The 23901-nt window shown below is 40.1% G+C and overlaps 1 protein-coding gene across 4 annotated transcripts in view; it reads left to right on the top strand.

Annotated features, from left to right (window-relative positions):
• The window catches only part of TRAPPC9 (trafficking protein particle complex 9), a 504673-nt gene that overhangs the window by 297763 nt on the left and 183009 nt on the right, over window positions 1-23901 (top strand). The gene's annotated exons all lie outside the window — the stretch shown is intronic.

The following is a 23901-nucleotide window of genomic DNA, read 5'->3' as shown; positions in this document are numbered from 1 at the left end:
ATGAGGAGAGGCTGAGAGAGCTGGGGCTGTTCAGCCTGAAGAAGAGGAGGCTCAGGGGAGACCTCATTGCTGTCTACAACTACCTGAAAGGAGGCTGTAGCGAGGTGGGAACTGGACTCTTTTCACAGACGACCTTCAACAAGACAAGAGGACACAGTCTTAAGTTGTGCCAGGGGAGGTTTAGGTTGGATATTAGAAAGAATGTCTTCACGGAGAGGGTGATTAGGCTATGGAATGGGCTGCCCGGTGAGGTGGTAGATTCTCCGTCCCTGGAGACATTTAAAAAAAGACTGGATGTGGCACTCAGTGCCATGGTCTAGCAACTGCTCCGGTGGGTCAAGGGTTGGACTAGATGATCTCTGAGGTCCCTTCCAACCCGGCTAATTCTATGATTCTGTGATTCTATAAACCACAACAGCTCTGCTGGGAAAAAGAAGGGAAGGGAAAAAAAAAATAACAGATCGTTTGTGTTTCTGGTTAAAGCAAATCTTGGAATGAAGCTGCAGGAAGAGATTTATACAGGTCATTTGTAAAAGATAGTAAGTAAGTAAGTAGCTGCAAAATTCTGGAAGAGGCTGTGTAGTGAGGCTGTGGTGGCTTTACCATGGAAACCTCTGAGATCTGACTAGACAGAAGTGTCTCATGAATGATTGCTTGTAACAAGATCTTCATGTGGGAAAAGGAGATGGAGCAGATGTCTCCTTCAGGATCAAGATCTTCTCAATTTTGTGACAATCTCACAAGGTTGCCATATGTGATACACCAGAAATTTATGTGATCATTCATCCTCACCATTTTAATTGGTGGGTGTGTGCTCAGGCATACAAACTTGTCAAGCTGTATCCTCCATTGTTGATGAGTGAATAAATTAGATCTTTTATTTTTACATTTATGAGACTATAAGGCTTCCCTTGCCTATCAAAACAGAATCTTACACATTTACTAATGGGTTGTAGGAAGCAAATGAAGCTTGAATTCAGTTCTTTTCATTTTGACAACTGTTATTGATATGAAGTGTAATGAAAACAGCCTGTCTGTTGTTAGGCTTTTAATTATTTGGTATGCTGTTTCCAGCCTTTAATTTACAACGATGGAATAATTGACCTTGTATCCTTACAGGGCTGACTGGGAATTACTGACTGTGGTTATGTTTTATTTAACTGGTAGTGCTGTGCCATTGAGATAAAAATGGATGTGTGTCTTTAAAAATGATAGAGAATGGTCTGGCTCAATGTTCTTCTAGAGTTTTTTTGGTATTTGATAGCCTTCTGATTGCACAAATAGGGACAGCAAAAGCTTTGTGAATAACGAGCAATGATAAATTAAAAGGAAATGAAGCAGAAAATACACATTAATAACACTGCTGCTGAGTTTAGGTTCTCATGGTATAAAGAGGATATTTTGCTTTGCTGTCCTACAACTGAATCCTGAGGACTTGGTAAAAAAGCACAATATTTGCTTTAAGAATTAAATTTAGTGTAATTATTGTTTCCTTCAGTTGCATCTGATTGCTGCAACAGTTAAAACAACTCAGTTCTTCTTTAGGTCATAGGTGTGAGTATTCTTTTAAGACACATAACTACTAAACATAAATAAGACTTGTAAAGCTCCCGAGTATATAGCCACAGCAACATAGGAAGTTCCTGCCTTTTTTTTGGACAACAATTAAGGTCAGATTTCTCTCCATTTAACAAAACTGAGTTGCATGTTATTTGTATAACAGCTAAATTGTGGTAAGAGCTCACATGTGATCAACATAGTGAAGGATATGACCTGGAGAACTTGAGACATGATAAAAACTACTTCTTGATGACAATAATTTGACATCTGCCCCTGCTCTCTACAGATTTTTGAACTATGCCCTGTCTTACTACTCTGATGCACGTATCTTATTTAGGTATCTCTAATCAGAATTCATATGTAATTACTTTTGATTATTAAAGAGTTATGTAAAGAGTGGGTTTTCCTGGATAGGAAAGGTTATTGGCAGCTGCCAGCAAAGACTTTTGCTGAATTTCCTATGAAGAAAGCCTAGCCTAGTCACTGGGCAAGGAATAGTCTAAACCAAATAAAAAGTCTAAAGCTTTTGATTTAAAGCACCAAACTGCCTTTTGACCACTTTGCTATTCTATTATACCAGCATTATCATAGAGGGTTTTTTGGTTTCTAGTTGTTTTTTTGTTTTTTTACTACCCCTGTTTCTAAATGGCAGTTTAATACCAGCCTTTCACATTTTCTGGCAACATCACTTGCTCCAAGTGCCTTTCACCATGTACTTTCTTTTTTTTTTTTTTTTTTTTTGTATTTTTTGCCTCCTGCTCCTAAACTACTCACCCTTGATCTTCCCACCTCTCCCCAACTTGCTGGTGTGTACTGTATTGCCTTCTTTCTGTGCTTTTTCTGCCATGCCTATTTTAATGTAAAGATACACAACACAGGAGTAAGAGATGAAGTTTATCCCATGCTGTTGTGGGTGCCTTGCTGCAGTATTTGAGGGATGTATCTTTCTTGGTGCCTTCCCTCCCTTGTTCCCTGGGATGGTGACCTGTGCCAGATTATTTTCCCTAAAGAGTTTATTTCCTGTTTATACAAGCAAAGGTACCATGTTGGTAGTTGTCTACTGAAGCTCCATTTCCCATCTTTCCCTGTGTCTGCTTTTCCTCATGCTTAAATTCTGCCTGGTCTCTCAAATCCTTGCATAGTTTTGCAAACAGATTTATTGTTGAAAATGTATTATTAGAACAGTGCCTAACACAGAGCCTCTGGGTGGCACCACAACATGAATAATGATAATTATAATGACTCGAGTCAGCCATTAAATCACTTCACCTTCAAGTCTTGGCTACATGTGGAAGCCTTTTTTATTCCTAGAGCTGACTTCTTCCAAATCTCAAATTCATTACTCTGTGCATTTTTCATCTCCAAAGATGTACTGGTGCACAGAGAAAATTGGGCTGAAAAAAAGAAGCTGAAGAAGCTTTAATTAAAAAGCAAATAGCATTTTGCAGCAGGGAGAAGAGGTGGTGAGATCTCCCCTGGGCTTTTCTTACTATAAAAAGATCCTTCTATTTTTGTTTCACTTGCCTTTTAAAATCCACCTTATTTATTCATCCTTACTTGGAGTTTACTGATCCTGCTGTAATAGGTGTGCAAAATTAGCAGCTGTGCTGTGGCAGCCTGGAGGGGTGTGCAGCTTCCTTCTGTAAAAGCAAAATTGCAGGCTCTGCACATTACTTGTACAGCTCCTCAGCCAGGAGGGTGAAGCTCTAATAGTGTCAGTACCTTTTACTTTCAATATTTAATTGCCTAGTGTGTAGAGACAGATTACTTTTGGCAATAAGTAGAGCAAGTAAGCTGCAGGTGTTTTTTTTTATTTTTTCGGAGCCAGGATGATTGGAAAAGACAAAGTGTTAACACCGTGGTTATCATCTTATTTCAGTTTTCATAATCTTTCTTAGGATGGTTTGAATTAGAGATGCCACTGCTGATACTCTGGGGAGGTTTTGGAAATCTATCATAGGTATCTTTTAAAATATTATTTCCTTCTTTGAATAAAGAATGTACTTACCAGATTTCCAAACTTTGCAGAGCTTGCTGAGTTGTGGTAGAAGTGCTCTAAAAGCTTTTGTGTTGCAGTTTATTCCTTTGTACTCCAAATCAAAGTGACAAAGGCCCCTTTACCATTTATTAGCTGGGAGACACTCGACTTCAGCTGTGGCATAGAGGAACTTTACTCTGCTGCTTCTTTTTAAATTATCTTTGCAAAAATGCAGCAACTAACACTCTGCTGAGCTTTCAGTCCACCACCCTTCACATAAATAAAAATCAAGAAATATTTTCTCAACCAATTTAATTTCTTTCTGCATGTTGGGCAGTGTAATTCTAAAATGTTGAATGTTTCCATTAACTGGAAAATATCATCCCTCTCATGTTGTAGTTCACTCTTCTCAGAGATGAAATCCTGGGTTTAGTTGGTAAAAGTTTTACTTTTGGTTGAGTCACAACAAGAATGTCACCTTTGATGTCACATGTTAAGGTGGCTTGGCTGTCAGCTCAATGTAGTGAATAATGGTTCTTGGATTTAGGGAATGTCTGCAGTATTTTTTATCAATTGACTTTTACAATTCTTATGGTGTTAATAGTGTTGAAATGTACTTTGCAGAAAATGTCTAAAACTTGCTTATTCTTAGAATGTTGGAGTTGCTCTGAAAGATACTGAAAATATATTTTCCTCTGAAACGGGTTTATGAAATTCAGAAGTGACATAAATATCAGTTTTGAAATGACTACAAGCTATAACTTGATTTTTCTGAAAACTACAGTGCTTTTCAAATAATGTTTGGGATTTTGAGGATTTCTTCATTAATAGGCAGCTTTGTTGTTGTGGAAAGCTGTTCTCTGTGTGAAGGTTACAAATGTCTTTGTATGCAGACTGAAGATAAGATCTGACTTCTGAAATGTGCCTCTTTACAGTTGTTTGGAAATGGAGAATTTGCACTTTCACCATTTTCCAACAGCACTTATGAACACTCTTTTTTTGCATAGCATAAATTCCAATTAGTCAATCAATCAATCAATCAAATATTTTCTTCTACATCAGAGCTTTTCTTCATCCTTCTAACTAAGGACTGACTTGGTCGTTATGCTAACTCAGAATATGGAGTGTGATAAAACTGCAGCTGGAGGTCATCTTGAGAGAGCCTATGTATCTTTTATTTTAATATTTTTACCTCATTACTGATGATAGTCATGTATAAAAGGCCTTCTGCTTTTTTGTTAGGACACAGCAGTCCTTCAGAGCAGTCTCTACACATTGTCTTGCAGTTGAGAGAGTATAAACCATGAGGCCTTGCAACTACATTTCTCCTACTGTCATCAAATGAACACATAAAACTTTAAGGCTTGTGGTTTCAAATCTTTTACTACTATAAAAACTTTTGTAGTCATCAATTTTATTATAGACTATTAGGTGTTTTTTAAGTCTTCTGAGGGGCATTACCTTTCTCTTGTCTGGTATAGCTCAGTGTCTCTTTCTCTAGTCCTTTATCAATTCTCAGTACTTGCAATGAAGTTTGCATCTTGATTGATTTGCATTTATTAAGGACTGCTGATAAAATGAACTCTGAAATTGTTATGATGGGCAGTGTTGCTAACAAGTAAGCACAAACTGGAAGCTAGACTCAGAATTGTTGTAGCTATGGGTGACATAGAATTCCAAAAATGTCTTTGTCATTTCCAAATTGTAAGTTGGTTGACCTTATTCTTACTGTGTAAATATACTAGTACTGCATGTGTTGAATGAAAGCATGATTTTTATGAATAGAAATACTTCTGCTGTGTTACTAGATGGAAAAATTTCAAATTTCACTCTTTAAAAAGCTCTAATTCTTTCAAAGTAAAACGAGACTTTCAAAGACAATGTCACCTTGGATCATCAGATGAGAGGTCCTAGGTGTGCCTCTGAGTTTCCTGCTTTTCATTTTACTGCATATAATTAATATTTTCTTGGCTATAATGTCTTTATCCTCTTTTAGTTTGAGACAGACTGTTAGACATATATTTTTTTTTCATAATCCCTTATGATGTTTCTAGATTTTTAGGTGTTGTCCATCACCTTTGTAACATTAAGTTATTGCCTTCTTTCCCTCCTTAGCAATCTGCCCTTGTCTTTTTTTTTCTCTAGCCAGGCCAATGCCTTCTTTTCTTGTGACATTCAGATTCCCTCGAAAGATATATTGCCATTACCATGCCAACAAAATGGTAGACAAATTATAATGGTGCATTTTAAAGGCACTTACTTCAAGGCATTTATTAAAAACGGGAGCATAATCACACTGCCTGTTTTATTTATACATGTACCATTCTCTCCAGTTCTCTTCTGTCTTTAAATTCCTAAGTTTGCACATTGATTAAAAAAAAAAAAAAAAAAGGAAAAAGGAATTTGATCAGTCTCCAAGTAACTGTCTTACAATTGTCTTCTTCCCAAAGTAGTTACCTACAAATGAACTGCAAATTGTTTAAGCTCAGCTGCAGCTGTAGAAAGAACCTCTAAAATGCTCTTCAGATGAGTGTTTGCAGACCTATTAGACATTGAAGGTACTCTAATATTGGATACTTCGAAGTCAGCCTCTGTAATTAAAATTTTGTTAAAGGAAAAGAGGGCAAAAGAACAGAAATTAATGATGTGTAAGATATCCACATTATTAAATGTGTATTGCTGGTTTAAAATTTTCTTGCAAGTTGTTACAATGGAACTACCAAGCACCAGAATTTATCTCAGCACTTAAAAAAAGAAGTATTTTTGACTTGTTGGGAACAGTGCTGGCCTCTCACAGGCTTCAGCTGTTAAACTTGGAGACTAATAACAGCATTTCTTCCCTGTGATGAATGACCACTTAGATTTTCCTTTCACTTAAAATCACTTTGGAGTAGAATGCTGTAGATTTTAAATTGGGAGAAGAGATTGTTTATCCAGCCCTTGCTGTTTGTTTTATTTCTCCTTTAATATTGCATGGAAAAAATGATCCCGTTTCCACAGAAACAGGTTGTAAGCATTAAATAATTTGGTATCATAAACTTGATTTCTGTCCTCAAGTATTCTTTTGGGAAAGAAGAAGTGACTGTCTGAAGTTCTCCGGGAGCAGGAAGATAGATCTGTGATATCTGAAATTCTGTAAATTGAATAGGAAAGTAAAAGGATTGCACAGCACACGAGTGCTTAATCCAGGAGGAACTGTGTGGTAACTACTCAGTGAATCAGAAGTTAAGATTCTCCTTTGCAGACTAAAAGAGGCAGGAAGAGGGGGAGGGTTTGTGTAATGTGTCCTTTCAATTTTCTGTTTAAATTGTGTTCCCCTTGGGACACTCCAGTTCACTTTCTGAGTGGTTACAGCTTTCAGCAGGCATTTGTTCACCTGCCCAGGTAATGGATGGGAGCAGCCATACAGGCAGAGGACACAGATTTATCTGTGCCACAAGTTGTCTTCTAATGGCCCCCAGTTGTCTTCTGGTCACAGCTGGTGATTCAGCAGGGACAATACAAGGGGGTCCTTCCCCTCCCATAGATAAATGGCTTGGGATTACATTCTCGGCTCCTGGGAACAAGCAGGTTCAGGACTTTTTCCAACTTCACTGTCAGCTAATGGGGTTGTGCTACACCAGTCAGCCTGATCACTCTTTGAATCTCTGCTCCTGGCCCCTGCAGTGTCCTATGGTGGGGAAGTCCCACAGCTGCACTTACTGCAATGCATTTTCTAGGGTTTGCTTTACCTTTGTCACTCAATAACTTCATTCCTGCCTCAGCTGTGTCGTGTGCATCTGTGAAAGAATTGCTCCCTCATCATCTTTATTTGGTAATTTGTAATTTTATACATCTGTATCGGATCCTATTTTACCTATCCTGTAAAATCAAAATTTCTCTTTTTTTCTCATGTTATAAGTGCCATATTTTTATTTTTTCTTTGTCATTCTCTTCTTCTTTGAGATTGCTTTGCCTGCAGTTCCTGAGACAGGGCAACATCATGTATTCTGGGGACAGAATGGCTGAGAGCAGCCAGGCAGAAAGGGACCTGGGAGTTTGGGTCAACAGGAAGCTGAACATGAGCCAGCAGTGTGCCCAGGTGGCCAAGAAGGCCAATGGCATCCTGGCCTGGATCAGGAACAGTGTGGCCAGCAGGTCCAGGGAAGGGATTCTGCGCCTGTACTCAGCCCTGGTGAGGCCACAGCTTGAGTCCTGTGTCCAGTTCTGGGCCCCTCAGTTCAGGAAGGAGATTGAGGTCCTGGAGCAGGTCCAAAGGAGGGCAACCAGGCTGGTGGAGGGACTTGAGCACAGATCCTATGAGGAGAGGCTGAGGGAGCTGGGGGTGTTCAGCCTGGAGAAGAGGAGGCTCAGGGGAGACCTCATCGCTCTCTACAACTCCCTGAAAGGAGGTTGGAGCCAGGGGGGGGTTGGTCTCTTTTCCCAGGCAACTCTCAGCAAGACAAGAGGGCACGGTCTCAAGTTGTGCCAGTGTAGAGGAATGGCTTGAAAGGCAGGGGCATGCTGTGTTGCAGCATGCTTCTCTGCACAACCCCATGTTTGAGGCCAATCAGAGCGACAAGGACACCCTGTCCTTGACACTGGATTAAGAGGAGGCACAAAGTGAAAAACAAGCAAAAGTGGATGTTATGCAGGACATTGCTAACCATAAGGTGGGATGTGCAAGCCTATGCTAAGCTCATGGCTCCCACCGCTGCACCAATAGGATTCACTTTTGCTGCACGTGAACAGCATTGGGTGACCAATAGAAAGTTGTTTTTGAGTGCGTGGAGGGGGTGTGGACAGTTGAAACAGTGTATTAACTGAGCTTGTACACAACAAAGTTGAAGCATTGACCATACCTCTGTGAGGACTAATCTTTGACTTCGCGCCGAACCCCTAAGGTTGCCCTTCGTGCCAGGGGAGGTTTAGGTTGGATATTAGAAAGAATTTCTTTCTGGAGAGGGTGATCAGACATTGGACTGGGCTGCCCAGGGAAGTAGTGGATTCTCCGTGTCTGGAGATATTTACAAAGAGACTGGATGTGGCACTCAGTGCCATGGGCTGGGAACTGCAGCAGTAGTGGATCAAGGGTTGGACTTGATGATCTCTGAGGTCCCTTCCAACCCAGCCAGTTCTATGATTCTATGATTTATCTTTAATACCCCATGACTTTTCTCTCTTTCAATTCCTTTCTTGGTTACGTCTTATGTGCTGTTTTCTTTTGTGTTATCTGTTGAGCATACAAATTTCTCATAGTTCTCATAGAGCTGTTTACCACATGACAGAGATCTCTTTCCAGAGTGATGATGGCTAACTAAGAACCACTCAGTGCTTACATTATAATTCAGACCAATCTGCCTTCCTTCAGACCTCTCTGCCTCCTCTTGTGTTTCAGCTGCCATTTTATCACCCCATCACTTCGTTGGCTTATGCAGTGTTACAATTTTCTGCAGTAAACTTTTTATTTTGGTTATTCTTACAATTTCTGTTGTCAGCAAAATTCATCCCCATGGTTGGTCAGTCATTTCCCAGATCATGTGTTCATCTTTCAGCTGCACAAGTCCCCTTTGTGCTTCCCTGCTGTGGAAACGTGGTAGGTGAATGGTATTTTCAGCAAACACAGATTCTTTTTTCCTGCCATATCCAAACATCTTTTTCTTTTAGAAGCTTTTCAGTTATCTGTGAAGATTTTGGTGGTCTTCTCTTTGGTCTTCTACACATTGCTCTCAGCATCATTGTGTTACAATCCAGAGTAGGGACCTGAGCAGGTGTTGTCCCTGCATCTGCTCTGTGGTTTGTCTTGGTTAGGGCAGAGGCTTGTAGCATCCATAGGCTGTGAGGGGTTTCCATAGCCATACATCCCCTCTTTTGTGGATTAAATGAGGATTTAAGGATGAAACCCCATCAGCCTTGAGGTATTGCTCATAAATGCAAAATGCCAGCTTTTTTAAAGGAAAGTTTATGAAGCCCTGTAATGATTTTTTTGCTGCAGCCATAACTCTGTTATGAATCTTTAGACTGAAAAATAGCAAGCAAATAACTATTGATCATCTGATCCTCCCCAAATTTAGATGCACATAAGTGCAATTTCCCTTTGTTGGTTTGTTCTATGGCCTTAGTCTCTCCATCAGAATGAAGTAATGTTGACACATTTCATTTTTATGATCCTTTTTTTCAAAGCCAAAACTTTGTCTGATCAGTGCTGCTATATTTAATATCTTTTGTTGTATTTCTTTAAGTAGCATGATAGTGTATGCAACTGTGACAGAATAAAACTCTAGAAAACATAATGTATCAAATATTTTTAGTAGTATTCCAGCAATGGATTTTAATGGCTGTTTTGTGAGCTGTTTACCAGATGCATTGCCATACTTACATTGCTGATATTTAAATATTTTTTTTTTAAAGAGAAAGCTGAATTTTGTCAGTCTGAGGAAATGACAGCAGGCAGGGTGCCCTCTCTTGAACTCTCCAGCTTTGAGAGTGGGACTGCTGTGTGACTTTCCTAGTTAAGCTGCCCACTTACAGCACCTCATAATAAAGATAAAAAAAACAATTGTGAAGAACATTTCTCTGTTATCAGGGAGGGCTGACTATGAGTCTGTAGTTCACTATGCTGTTCCAGGCCAGAGGGATTTGTAGTACAGGAGGTTTATTCAGGTTTATTTCTATCAAGTTTTGATGGGTAACACTGACAGGTAAAGGAGGTCCAGGTTCTGTACAGGTTTTCCAGTGAATTAGGGCTCAGGCTTGGCACAAGGCAGGAGGCAGAGACTATGCTGGTCCTGCCTCTGCTGCTGCCCTTACCTTTCCTTACCACAGCACAAATTCATTGAACACAAGTTATGGTGTTCCTGCAAATACATCTGGTGCAGGGTAGCAGTCAGCATGTTCTTTGCAAGCTAAAATATGCTATTATATGATAGATATTTAGTTACGTGTAGTTAAAATCAAGGAATCTCACCCAATATGTGTTTACCTGTATGCACTGACTTTACTGTCATTATCTACTGGAAGATTGAAGTGGAAGCATGGAGGTTCTGCTTATTAGAGTTGGGGGTTGAATTTATATCTTACTGGAAGTAACCATCAGAAAAAATAACAAAAAATGAATGCTTGAAATATTGTTTATACAAAAAATTGTTGTGTGTCAGTGTTCATTAGGGAACATGCACATCAAGTTTGAAGGCTGGGACATTTCTTAGAATTTTGGCACAGAGGAACTCCAGTGTGGAAATGCCTATTTTGAAGTTAATAAAGGAAAACTGGAGAGGTTTTCTGGAATGTGAAATGGCATGGAGTATTTAATGGCTGTACACTGAAATTAGTTGGGAAGTCTGGTATCAACCACACACTCTTGAGACCCACTTCTGGCAAACTGCAACTGCTATTTGTGTTTGCACCGAGGAGGTAGAGCTCTTTGCTTCTTGTGTATTTGGTACTTTCACTTACACTTCACTTTGGTTTGCTAATACCTTTGGCTACTCTTTCCAGTGCTGTAGGGAAGGATTTTATCGGATTCAATAAGCTTGGCAAGGCTTTTGGACTGATAAGCTGTGAAGAGGATTTTGCAGAACATAGTCGTGAATGAGAGTGGGTTTTATTCCCCAACTGTTTTTGCCTCTCGTATTGATGCCTCTCTTCTGAAAGTTGATGTGTTCTCTTTTGAAAATCGTGATCTTTCAGTTCTGTGGAACTTTAGAAAGAAGGATACATACTGGATTTGCGGGGAAAAAGCATCAGTGGGATTTCTGAACTCCCATTAAAAAAATTAAATGGTTACACAAAATCATGAAAACTCCTTTTGAAGGTTGAATAAATGAGTACAAACATGGAGTGTTTAAAAAAAAAAAATCAAAGTTTTTTGTCTCTTATTAGAGAGGTGCAGAGACAAATTAGAGATGACACCTTTTTGGCTTGGTAACAGTTGTCACTTTGTAATGAACGTCTGAAAGGTTTATAGCTTTTAAAGCTATTTGTTATCCTGTAGTCTGACTTGCGAACTACTTGTTATGCTGCAGGTCAGGCAGAAGTGTTGCTGTGGATGTGATTCCTGTTACAGTTGCAGTTGGCACTTTTCTTCCTGGTCCCATTAGCACTTATTTATTTTCCAACAGTTTCACTCTACTGTTTACTCAGTTACTGCTGGCTGAATTGGCAGCTCTTCTTTCCCAGGACCCAGTGCAGTGTTATGTGGTTGCAGAGTTTATTCTAGAATGACTTTCAAGTGCTTTCAAGTCCTTTTTTTTCCCCTCACTGTCTTGTTGCAGAACTGCAGTTAAGAAATCTCACTGTAGATGTGCCCTGTACCAAGAAGAGCAGCAGTGAGGCAAAGGGGGAATGGCTGGTACTGTGTATGCCTGGTATCCACAAAGTGAAATCACAGCTCAGAGTGATGGCCACACCTCGAGTACTGTGTCCAGTTCTGGACCCCTCAGTTCAGGAAGGAGATTGAGGTGCTGGAGCAGGTCCAGAGAAGAGCAAGGAGGCTGTGAAGGGATCCAGCGCAAGTCCTGTGAGGAGAGGCTGAGAGAGCTGGGGGTGTTCAGGCTGGAGAAGAGGAGGCTCAGGGGAGACCTCATCACTCTCTCCAACTCCCTGAAAGGAGGTTGGAGCCAGGGGGGGGTTGGTCTCTTTTCCCAGGCAACTCTCAGCAAGACAAGAGGGCACGGTCTCAAGTTGTGCCAGGGGAGGTTTAGGTTGGATATTAGAAAGAATTTCTTTACGGAGAGGGTGATCAGACATTGGAATGGGCTGCCCAGGGAAGTAGTGGATTCTCCGTGTCTGGAGATATTTCAAAAGAGACTGGATGTGGCACTGAGTGCCATGGGCTGGGAACTGCAGCAGTAGTGGATCAAGGGTTGGACTTGATGATCTCTGAGGTCCCTTCCAACCCAGCCAATTCTATGATTCTGTGATTCTATGATTTTTGAGGGGGGGAGGTTACCCCTTTCTAGGTACTGCAGAATCACTTCTGCAGTGAGCAGTATTCCAGGAAAGTGTACACTTTTCTAGGAAGTAGCATCCTAAATCCCCTTTGTCTTGCTCCAGGTCACACAACATGAAAGAGAAATAAAAGTAAGACAAGAGTGGAGGTGATGCTGCTGCTGTCTTTCTTCAAATCACAAAACTTTAATATTGAGTTGGGCAGCAGCATCCTACAAGTATTCCCAGGCAGTCTTGGTGTTTGTTTGCAAAGATGCTCTGTAGCACTTTAGTCCAAGGTATTGGTGTTTGGGATAGGAGATGCTGGCTAAACAAAGGGGAAGTGATGCAAGATTCATTTCTCTAAAATCCTGTTAAAAACATCACTGTCATGACATAGCATTGTTGCATTTCTCTAATGTACAGATAAATATTTAAAAATTAATATGAAATAATTAAAGCCAGTGTTTTAAAATCTATAGTTAGCTTAGTGCTTGGATTAACCAATATTTGGGTACCTAAATAAATAAACAAACAGCCTTCAATGAAGCTAAATCCCAGTGGGTTCTGCTGACTCAATAAAGGGCATGAATAAATTCAGCTGCATGCAGCAGAGCTCCATACCATTAAAGATGACTTGGAATCTTAATTCATTAAATTCCAAATCTCAGAGAAGATTCATCACTTAATAATGTATATGCAGGGCTGGATGAAATTCGTTTGTACTTGCATGGGTTTTTTTTCCCTAATAAATTCAGAAATTAGAAACTGCAACATACACAAAGACCCTCAGGAGAAAGTATCCTGAGGAACAGAGCTTTATAGTGTGGAATTAGTGCCTGTTTAATTTCTGGCTTACAGGATATTCAGGGGTGGTTTTCTCAGAACTTTCTGGGACCTCACTGCCAGCTCATAGGTAAGAAGAGGAGATAGATTTTTGAATTAGGAGACATCTGCAAAGAGTGAAGGGAGGGATTGTTTCATGAATTTTATCAGGATGAATATGCATTGAGACAGAGATATTAGAGCCAGTCCTTGCAGAAACCTGCTAAATTTGCCAAGAAGCATTACCAATTAACGTAGTTAATTAACAAGAAGCTATGTTAAAATTAGTTTGGGGTTGGAGGAGGGGAGAGAGAGTGAATTGTAATTAAAAAAAAGAAATCACAGCTGCTATTTAGAGAACTGGTAGGGAAGTTTTCAGGTCTCGGTGTTGGAAGGAGCTCTGCATTGCGGCTCTGCCTCCTCCATTCATTCCATTCTCAGTTTTCTAGGAAAGAGCCACTTTGGTGTTGTGCATCACCATTTCCTAGCAATATTGATTGCTGTAATCAAATTTAACTTTCTTCAGACTAACATAATAATAAAGAGCAATTTTTTTTTTCTTGGAACTTCTCAGAAAGGTGAGACTCCCGGTGTTCCTGAAGTATCTGATCTTCAAGAAATCATGCTGATTTTCTCCAGTTAAGGGTTTGGATTCTGCTGAGTAGAATTTGCTTAAAGAAAAATGCCATTTTTCTAAGCTTGTAGTACCCTGCATACTTTTACTAAGCAAAGAGGAAAAAACAAGGCTTTTATCTTTGCAAATTGAAATGCTTTTCATGCTAGAAAAATATAAAAGTTACCCATGAAGTAGTGTCTCAAATATATAATTTTATTTTTCCCAGTGAAAAATAAACAACAATTTATTTAATAGATTCCTGTAAAAGCCTGATGTAACCCAGGGAATGTTCAGGTCATTCTCAAATATATTTATTTATAAAATAATACTGTATGTATAGATTAGGATAGTAAAGAAAACTTGAATGGCAGAATGAGGCACATTACCAGTAGTCTACATTATGAAGGTTTTTTAACTGTTTCTATAGTGGTATTGAGGAGCTATAGTTTTCCCTGTCAAACATTGTCCTTTTTTGGCTGTTGTAATTAAACATTGACATAAAAAATAGAAAATGTATGGAAAAGCACCCTCTTACCCCAGTGTATTCTGCACATAGAGGAAGGGATGCCCTGTGGTAAGAGTCATAATGCAGTTCATTCAGCTTCAAGGGAGAGGAAAACCAACCTTGCTCAGAAACTTGAGTAACAGAAGCACAGGAGACCTGGACAACCAATACTCTGGTTTCTTCAGCCAGTGCTGGTTTGACCATCTCAGGGTGAGATAGGCTGGGTGTAGGTGGTCAGGGCTTTCAGGTTACCTTTCTCATGTGCCATTCATCATTCCAGTTCAGGAAAATTCAAATCTACTGCTTCTTTTTTGCTATCTTGTGGATGTGTAATTAGATGCCTATTGGCCTTCCTGCATATATTTGAATATATGAGTACACCTAAGCTCTAATACCAGAAAAAATAAAAAAAAATTCAGTGCACAATAATGAATTTCTAATAACAGCTTCTCTGGATGTCTTTTTAACACCAGGGCTGACCAGCTAAAGCAGGATTTTGTGCCGGGTCAAGGATTGAGTATACACTGGGTCGGACATGCCACTCATTGGTACCTTTTGAAGATTTCCTGGAAAAAGTTTTACAGTTTAGTTTATGTCACCCATTTTGATATTATTTAAATTCCCACCAAAGAAAATTCCCACCTCAAGTACTGTGTCCAGTTCTGGGCCCCTCAGTTCAGGAAGGAGATTGAGGTGCTGGAGCAGGTCCAAAGGAGGGCAACCAGGCTGGTGAAAGGACTCGAGCACAGACCCTTTGAGGAGAGGCTGAGGGAGCTGGGGGTGTTCAGCCTGGAGAAGAGGAGGCTCAGGGGAGACCTCATCACTCTCAACTCCCTGAAAGGAGGTTGGAGCCAGGGGGGGTTGGGCTCTTTTCCCAGGCAACTCTCAGCAAGACAAGAGGGCAGGGTCTCAAGTTGTGCCAGGGGAGGTTTAGGTTGGAGATTAGAAAGAATTTCTTTCTGGAGAGGGTGCTCAGACATTGGAATGGGCTGCCCAGGGAAGTAGTGGATTCTCCGTGTCTGGAGGTATTTCAAAAGAGACTGGATGTGGCACTCAGTGCCATGGGCTGGGAACTGCAGTGGTAGTGGATCAAGGGTTGGACTTGATGATCTCTGAGGTCCCTTCCAACCCAGCCAATTCTATGATTCTATGATGCTAAAAGAGACCTTCCATTTGTGCCCAGTCAGGTTTTAAATAGCATCAGTGCAGAACTCTATTGTAGATGTACACAGATAATATCTGTGTAAAGCTCTGGCTGCTGTATTTGTATCTGAAATACATGGATGAGGAATTGTCTCATTTCTCTGTGGCTCCTGTGGAGTGCACACATAGGTAGTGAAACTGGCTTGGTGTCTTTAAACACCTTAAATTATTACTTATCGCTCTGGTTGCATTCAAGAGAGGTTAGAAGAGATAATAGTTTTACTCTTTGTCTAAAAGATTAGCTTTTTTAGTTTAACATAACACTTGTTTGACTTTCTAATGCAGTCAATACATGCTGAAAAGGTCTGTATGTAAAAGCAGTTCCATTTAAGGATAATCAGAAGTGACATCAATAGCAAATCCAGTAGCTTCTACTTCCCATTCTCCATTAGAAATTATGATCCTTTGTTTTTGCTGACGTAATTACCTCCAGATGAGCCAGTTCTGACAAGGCAAAATTAAGAACTCATTATAAATGAGCAGCAGGAGCAGATGGACTGAGAAAATAGGTTTCATGCAAGTATCAATAAAGGTGATCAGTAAACCAATAAAAGCATTTAGCTCATATGCTGTTTTGTATTGATAAAGACTGCCTAGCTAGAAAGTCTTGAGTCCACTCAGAGGTCTGGAGAGTGAGATCTTCTGCTTCTGTATATTCCAAAGCCAGTCTTTGGTTTGTGAGAAGGTGACAGTGCCATGAATGATGTGTGATCCTGCCAGGCCCAGCATCCAAACTCATCATTTTCACAGATTCATTTAGCTGAAGGGCTGAAAGCACTATGTTGCATCCAGCAAAAGAGATGCTGAGCTGAGGATCTCACATTTGATTAAAACACTGCTTTGATTAGGGAAAAGGGGATTAGGGCCCCTTTTTGCCTGGGTTTCAGTTTTCTGGTCTATGGACCTTCACTTGCAGATTCCCCTGGCCAGGAGCCTTCCCACCCTGCTGCTCTCCCTCCTCTTTCTGGAGGTGTCAGTCTTCCTTAGTTGGTTGTTTTGTGGTGGTGCTGGTGCACACCCATATTTCTCTGCACCATATGGATCTGTGCTCTTTGGTAGATCTGTTTGTCCTGCATTTTCTCTCACTTCTGGAAGTGCCAGAGAAGAGGAGAGCAGCAGAGCCTCTGGCAACGCAAATGATAGGGAACAGTTGGAACACATGTATCAGATGTACAGCACATGCCTACTTATTCCTCTCCAGGATTTTTTGGGAGAGAAACACTGTTGTACATTATGTTTGTTGACTCAGATGTGCCTTGGGCTCATCAGAATCTCAACACACACCTCTGGATCTTATTCCTCTCTCTGCTTGACAGGTGCTTTGGAGCTGCTGCCCGTGCAGTCGATGCACACACAGGCTCTGGGTTGAATTGATGGACAGGCAAGTGGAGCCAGGAGCTCAGCCTTGCCTCTCAACTCTGGAAATACACCACAAGTCCTCAAAATTCATCTGCACATTGTTTCCTACCAGATGTCTGGGGAAACACAGGCAGCTCTTACCTACATCAGGGGGTTAAGATCATCTCCCTCTTTTCTCACATGCTCCCAGCTGCTAAAAGTGATGCCAATGCAGTAATGGATTTTATGTGGAGGATACTGAGTGTTTGTGTAAAAAGCTGTTTTTGCTTTTGAGAACAAAACTGATTTCCCAGTCAGGTAATGCATTCTGTATGGAAAAGCATCCAGTGATTTGGTTGTTAGTTCTGATTCACTGATGAATGAACACTTGGGAACAAATAATCACTTGAAATTCAGTTAGCCAGCTTCTTTCAGTTGTAAATACAGGAAATTTGCATTTTATTCAAAGAAGTCCTTAGGCAAAATGAGGTGATACAGTAAGACCTTTGGTGGCAATGGGCTTTTCCATTGTATAATTCAGGTATGCAATCCTTGAATAAAATCTCTCCTGAATGTCCCTAAGTTTTGTATATACTTGTAGCTCTTAATGGGAGTTCTTGTGATGAATTCACAAGATTGACCTTTGAAAAATAATACTGTGGAGTATTTTCATTTAGTAGATCCTTTACGTTTTAATTGCTTTGAAATAATGCACATTTGATGGGTTTTTTCCTTGCACTTAGTAACATTTTCCTCCTCAGTATTAACAGTGAGTATAAAATCTTGTCTGTAACCTTTTTTTTTTTACTTAGTTTTGCAGTAACCTTTAGGACTTCAAGCCAGAGCTCACTCTGGGTTTTTTTTCCAGGCTGTTGTGGGAGGACAGGAGAGCTTTCTCAGCTGGAACCAGAGCTTCATGCATTTCACTTAGTGTGTGATCGATTTTGTTGCTGCTCACTGTTGGTAGTGTATTGAAGGTGTATTTTTATTGTTGTAAACTATGTGCTATAGTGGTTGGCAATCTAAAAACGTGTTAAATAATATTGATTTCTTTTTTTTTTTTTTCCCCACTTGGCAAGCATTTTGTTTTACTCTGTCTCTAATATGATTTTAAGTATCATTTACTGGTTTTATTTTCTTTCTTATTACATCTTGGTATCTGATAGAGCAAGGGGCTATTGCAGTGCCTAGAGAGAGGTTCTGAGATAAAGGGTGCTCACAAGAATGTATTTTCCAGTTTTGATGCTAACTGCCTTTAGATAACAACAATACAAATTTCTATATTATATTCTGAGATCATTAAATAGTAAGCTTGTGTATCTGTTTGAGGAAAATAAAAATTTATTTGATTTTCACTGCTGCTGCGAGACGAACCTTTCTTTAGGGATCGGCGCCTCAAGGTCTAACTAGGTGTTGCAATAGAGACTTGTGAGCTGTGCTCTAAGTCACTGCATTAGATGTAACCTATCAGGTACTCACCCTAAATACCTATTTTCACAAATTAACTTCCAGGAAACTTCCTTCCTGGACCTCCAAGGGCCAACAAGATTATTCAAGAATACCTGTCTAGTTCTGGTATCTTTCAGAATTAATCACTCAGGTGATCTTCGTGATAAAACGTGGGTCTGTCTGTTTAAAGTGATTTTTTCTGAATTGTCTTTGTTTGGCATATGAAGGTACTGAGGGCAGGAATGCACTCCTTCCTAGGGGGAAATAAAGATTTTCTTTAAAGTACAGGATCCACCTAATGCTACAAAAGCTTTTACAGCAACTTGGAGCCTTCCACAGCATTCTGGTGGTGTTATCCTGAACTGGAAATCTGTGCTGAGCAGTAACCCATGCTGAGGAGAATAAGGTATAGAAAACAGGCAGGAGATAATAAAGCTGTGGTTTCTGACATTGCATCTATTAAGGGAGCACAGTGGCCTTTTCAGCTATGGTAATTGTCTGTTTCTATTGAGACTTTTCTTGAAATAGTAGTGGGAGGTTAGTTTTTAAATCAAGAGGTTAATATGGTGGTTTACTGTCACCATTTATTTGTTCCACTTTTGCTCTGCTCAGATTTGCAAAGCTCTGAGTGGTTTCCAACAATGAAGCATTTCTTTAATAAGCAGAGCTTCTGTCCCAAGTTTTGCCCAACTGTTAAAGTGATTTATTATAGAAGTAAAGTGTAGACCTCCAGTCAGGCTGTTGTGGCATCTTCTCTGAAGCTCTGTCTGTGTGTGAGAGAAAGAAGTTAACTGTTTTTTCCTGAAAAGTTTTCTGTATTTAAAAATTCTGAATGTAAATTATCAGCAGAAAAATATTATCAGTCAAGTAAAAAAAAAAATACTATCAGTTCTCTTTTTCCATTAGAAAAGTTTGTATCTTGCTCTATGGAAAGGGATAAAAGGAGAAGCAATTCATCAACTTCTAATGAATTTCCTTTCTGTGTAGGAAAGTAGGAAGAGGTAGAAAAGGGGAGTTTGGAGAATGCTTGGAGACCCCTCCATGGGGTTATGAGCACTCACATTTTTCACTTCATTTTCCTTCCATGTGGACTGATGAAACCTGACCCTAGGTCCAGTTCTCCATAATTTGAAGTTGTAGTTAGGTGAATCCATGAATTTCCAACAGAATGCTACAACACAAATCTTCCCTGTGAACAAAATAAAACAACCCTTATTTATTAGGTCAGAAATTTATTGCTGGTATGCCTGAAATTTTAACAGCTTATTTAAAGAATGTTAGTCTCACAAATAACAACATAGTTTGAATTGCTATCCACATATTCCAAATATATGTATAAATAAAATCTGTCCTTGCTGCTACTCTCATCCTTGTCTTGCCTCTGGGTCCTAAGGCTGGTGACACCCATGTTCCTGAAGAAGAAGCCAGAGGTTGCAGTGAGTCATTAGCACCCATCTGTTCTTCAGTCTGCTTGAACCTGGTTTTGTGATTTTTGACATCCTTTTCCTCCTCACTGGAGAAAAAGAGGCTGAGGGGCCACCTTGTAGCAATCTCTGGTTTCCTCATGAGGGGAAGAGATGGGGCTGGTGCTGATTTCTTCACTCCTGTGACCAAAGGCAGGACTCAGGGAAATGGTAGGAAGCTGAATCAGAGGAGGTTTAGGTAAGAGAGCAGGAAAAGTTTTTTCACCCAGAGGGCAGTTCAGCAGTGGAACAGGCTCCCCAGCACCCTGAGTTCAAGAAGCATTTGGATGATGCTCTCAGGCACATGGGGTGGTCCTAGGGTGCCCTACACAGGGGCAGGGGTTGGACTTGATGATCCTGATGGGTCCCTTCCAACTCAGGAAAATAAAACCTGCTGTGTAACTGCATGGTTCAGTTGTATTAAGTGGTATATTTTATGTATGTTAGCTAGTATGGATATGTTTTTTTATCTCTTTTTTACTGCTAAAACTTCTTTTCCTACTCCCAGGTCTACATTTCTTTGACCTACCTACACTAATGAGTTGTTCATGGATCTGGCAGCCTGTGGCCTTTTTCTTCCCATGCCTGCTGTCCTCCACACAGTACCCCATATCCCTGCTTTCAAAGGCCTCTGCTGTCATACCAGGCTTATATTCCTGAGAGCTATAATCCTAAATACTATGACAAATATTCATATTCAAAAGTACTTCATTTTACCCTGAATAATTACTCTTTAGTGGTATCATATACAAATTATGGTTATAATATGTAAAGATAAATAAAACAAAACAGACCTAGCCACCTGCTCATTAGGAAACTTGCTTATAAACTAAAGAAGCTGAAATGAAGCTTCCTGGAGCCCAAAGAAAGGTGAGACTGAGCTTCCTGGGCTGCAGTGCTGTGAGGGATGAATATTTTGGGTAGAGCTTGAAGAGTGTATACATTGCATATAGAAATTTGGACTGTGTCTAGAAAAGAGTTTTCCCAGGCTGTTTTACCTTGGAATTAACACTGATGATTTTTGGATATCATCACTGGCAGCAGCAATTCTCACCTTTTTGCAGTGTGCAGGTGACCCATGTTGCTGTGGGTGGTTCTAATTCCTGCTTCTGGTCCTGTTTCTATAATAAAGAACAATTGGAAAAGTGAAGCAGGAGAGGACTGATGCCATTTCACCTCTGAAAGGCCCTGTCTGTGTCTGACTGTAGGTATGGGCAGTCAGTTGTTTAGGGAAGTGAAGCCAAGGGCACTGCAAAACCCAACCATGATTCTACTCCATCCTTTGCCCAGCCAGTTAATGTCTCTTAGGGAGAGCCCAGAGGATGTGGAGCAGGATGAGGAGAGTTGGGGGCTTTCCAAAACCAGCACTTGGTGTCACACTCCTTCATCTGCCTTTTTTGTCCTGCAAGAAGATTAATCTTGTCCTGTCATCCTTAGACCAGGCATATTCTGAGGCAGACATTGTTGGGAAGCCTTGAACCAGTGCCTGAATCTATTCACAACTTTAATCTGTTTCAACTGCTGAGGTTGATGTTTGGTTGTTTTTGTTTTTTCCTTACACACATACAGTTTTGCTGCAATTCTCTACACTATCTCTTAGTTTTCCAGACTGCCTTTTAGATGTGAAAATAAAGGAAGTTTCCCTTCTGTAGATAGCCAGTGGCACCATGACCATTAAATACAGATACTTCCAGCTGATTTATAACTGCACCTACTGCATCCAGTCTTTGCATTACTAAATACAGAAATAGCCTGGGTTTTAACTTTTTGCATAGCCTAGCATTAGTTGATGTTACAAATTCATCTCCATCATATGAATAATTTAACAGGCATTTCCTGACAAGTATCTCTTGCAGATAGGCATTATACTATTTTTATGGAGCACTAATACTGTCTTTGGCTGACTACAAAAACACTGCTTGGACAAGTTTGTAGCAGCACATCTGTGTAACTTACCTTCTAGTTATGTTGATGCCTTAATGTCCATCTCAATCCCTTTGACCAATGTAAATGAAGCCATTTCCTCAGGTCTGCTGTGCAGCTCATATAGAATTTTAAGGAAGGTTTGTTGGGGGAGTTAGGATAATGTTCATGCAGGGTACTATTTCTGTCTCATGCTGCACAATTCACAGACAAATGTAAGATGTGAATCTTATTTATTTTGTAATTAAACTGAACACAATGCAGGATTCAGCACTGGAACAGTAAGCAAAGGGAGATGGCAAAGTGGACAGCAAGGGTACAGTAGTAAAATCCTGTGGCAAAGATTTATTTCCAATGTTCATTTTAATATCACTGACTTGAGTTTCTAAAGGAGACCTACCCCATGGAACTGCCAATAACTCCCAATGTCTGGACAAATCTTTATTCCAGAATCTATTTGATAAACTGGTTTTCCTCACTGAATTGATTTCTGACCTTATTTTCATTTTTAACTCAAAACTTTTTGCTTGAATAGCTTGGCTAAGTACAATTGCTAGTAATTGATCCTTATTAAACATTTTTTCACTTTATCTCAGCATTTTTGCCACCCATCTGCTTTTCAACTGCCCATTTGTAGGGATTCTTTGCATAAATGTTCTGTGGCTCATTTGAGTCTGCATAATTAATTAATTGCTTCTCACTTAGTTTTCTGCATAAGTAATTTACTGCCACATAATAAACAAACTCGTTAATTACTTATTAATTATTTACTGTTCTCTTGAATATATGAATTAATTGACTGTTTAAATGTGCTGCCGTGCTGATTTGACATCTAATGAATTGTTTTGATTAATCAAATAATTAGCTACTTAATCTGTGCTTAAAAGTATAACCCCATGACTGCCTTGCAAATGTTCTAGCACCCTTCCCCTTCCCTCTTACCATTCAGTGCTGTCATCTCATCCATACCTGGATGCTCAACTCCCTGTCTGGGCACACATGGATCTTTTGGGGTTTAATTTATCCCTCTGGTGAAGCTGTATCCACCACAGGCCCAGTGATGCTCTTTGTAGCTCTGCTCTTCCTCCAGATGTGGTTTTTCCCATGTGACACTTGAACTGTAAGAGAGGTTCAGTTCTGTTTATGCCCAAATGAAAAGGGGAGGGTGAGGAAGTAAAGAATGAAAATATTGAGGAATGAAAATCTGGGAGGTAACTGTGATGCAGGAACAGACCCAGAGAATTATGCTTTTTTGTGATAAGGATGTATCAGAAATCGTGTGGCCAGCAGGACTGGGACAATGATTGCCCCCTTCTACTTAGCACTTGTGAGGCTGCACCTCAAATCCTCTTTTCACTTTTGGGCCCCTCACTACAACAAGAACACTGAAGGGCTGGAGTGAGTCCAGAGAAGGGAAACCAAGCTGGTGAAGGGTCTGTGGCACAAGGAAAAACTGGGGGTGTTCAGCCTGGAGCAAAGGAAGCTGAGGGGAGACCTTTTTGCTCTCTCCAACTATGTGAAAGGATTTTGTAGTGAGGTGGGTTTTGCTCTCCCTTCTCTAGTGACAAGTGATAGGACAAGAGGAAATGGCCTCAAGTTGTACCAAGGGAGGTTTACATTGGATTTTAGGAAAAATTTCTTCCCTCAAAAGGCTGTCAGGCCCTGGAACAGTCTGCTCAGGCAAGGGGCACAGTCACTATCCCTGTAGGTATGTATGAGGATGCTGTGCTTAGGGAGATGGTTTAGGGGTGGACCTGGCTGTGTTAGGCTAACAGTTGGACCTGATGATCTCAAAGGTCTTCTCCAAAAAAATGGTTCTATTAATCTGTGTTTCAGATGCAGTATAACTACTTGATGATGTTTGTGGTAAATAGATGTAACTAATAAATTTCCTGAAGTGTTATACTTGTGTGTAGCTCTTCCATTAGACTTAATTGTTGAGGCTGTTTTTCTCTGATTCAGAAGAATTTTAGTAGAAAAGAGCCCTTTTCTTCACATTTTGTTTATGTGCTAATCCTGGACTTAAGATTTCACAACTGGTTTCTGTTGAGACTTCTGTTCTCTCTGGGGACAAGGCCTTTGAAAGAGATGTTGCCTTAAAAAGTAATTTGGTGTTCTGTATCACAAGTTAGTC

The sequence above is a fragment of the Calypte anna genome, chromosome 2 (assembly GCF_003957555.1).
Source record: "Calypte anna isolate BGI_N300 chromosome 2, bCalAnn1_v1.p, whole genome shotgun sequence".
Taxonomy (NCBI): Eukaryota; Metazoa; Chordata; class Aves; order Apodiformes; family Trochilidae; genus Calypte; species Calypte anna.
Note: the sequence above shows the minus strand (reverse complement) of the source record. Positions and strands in the feature narration are given on the sequence as shown.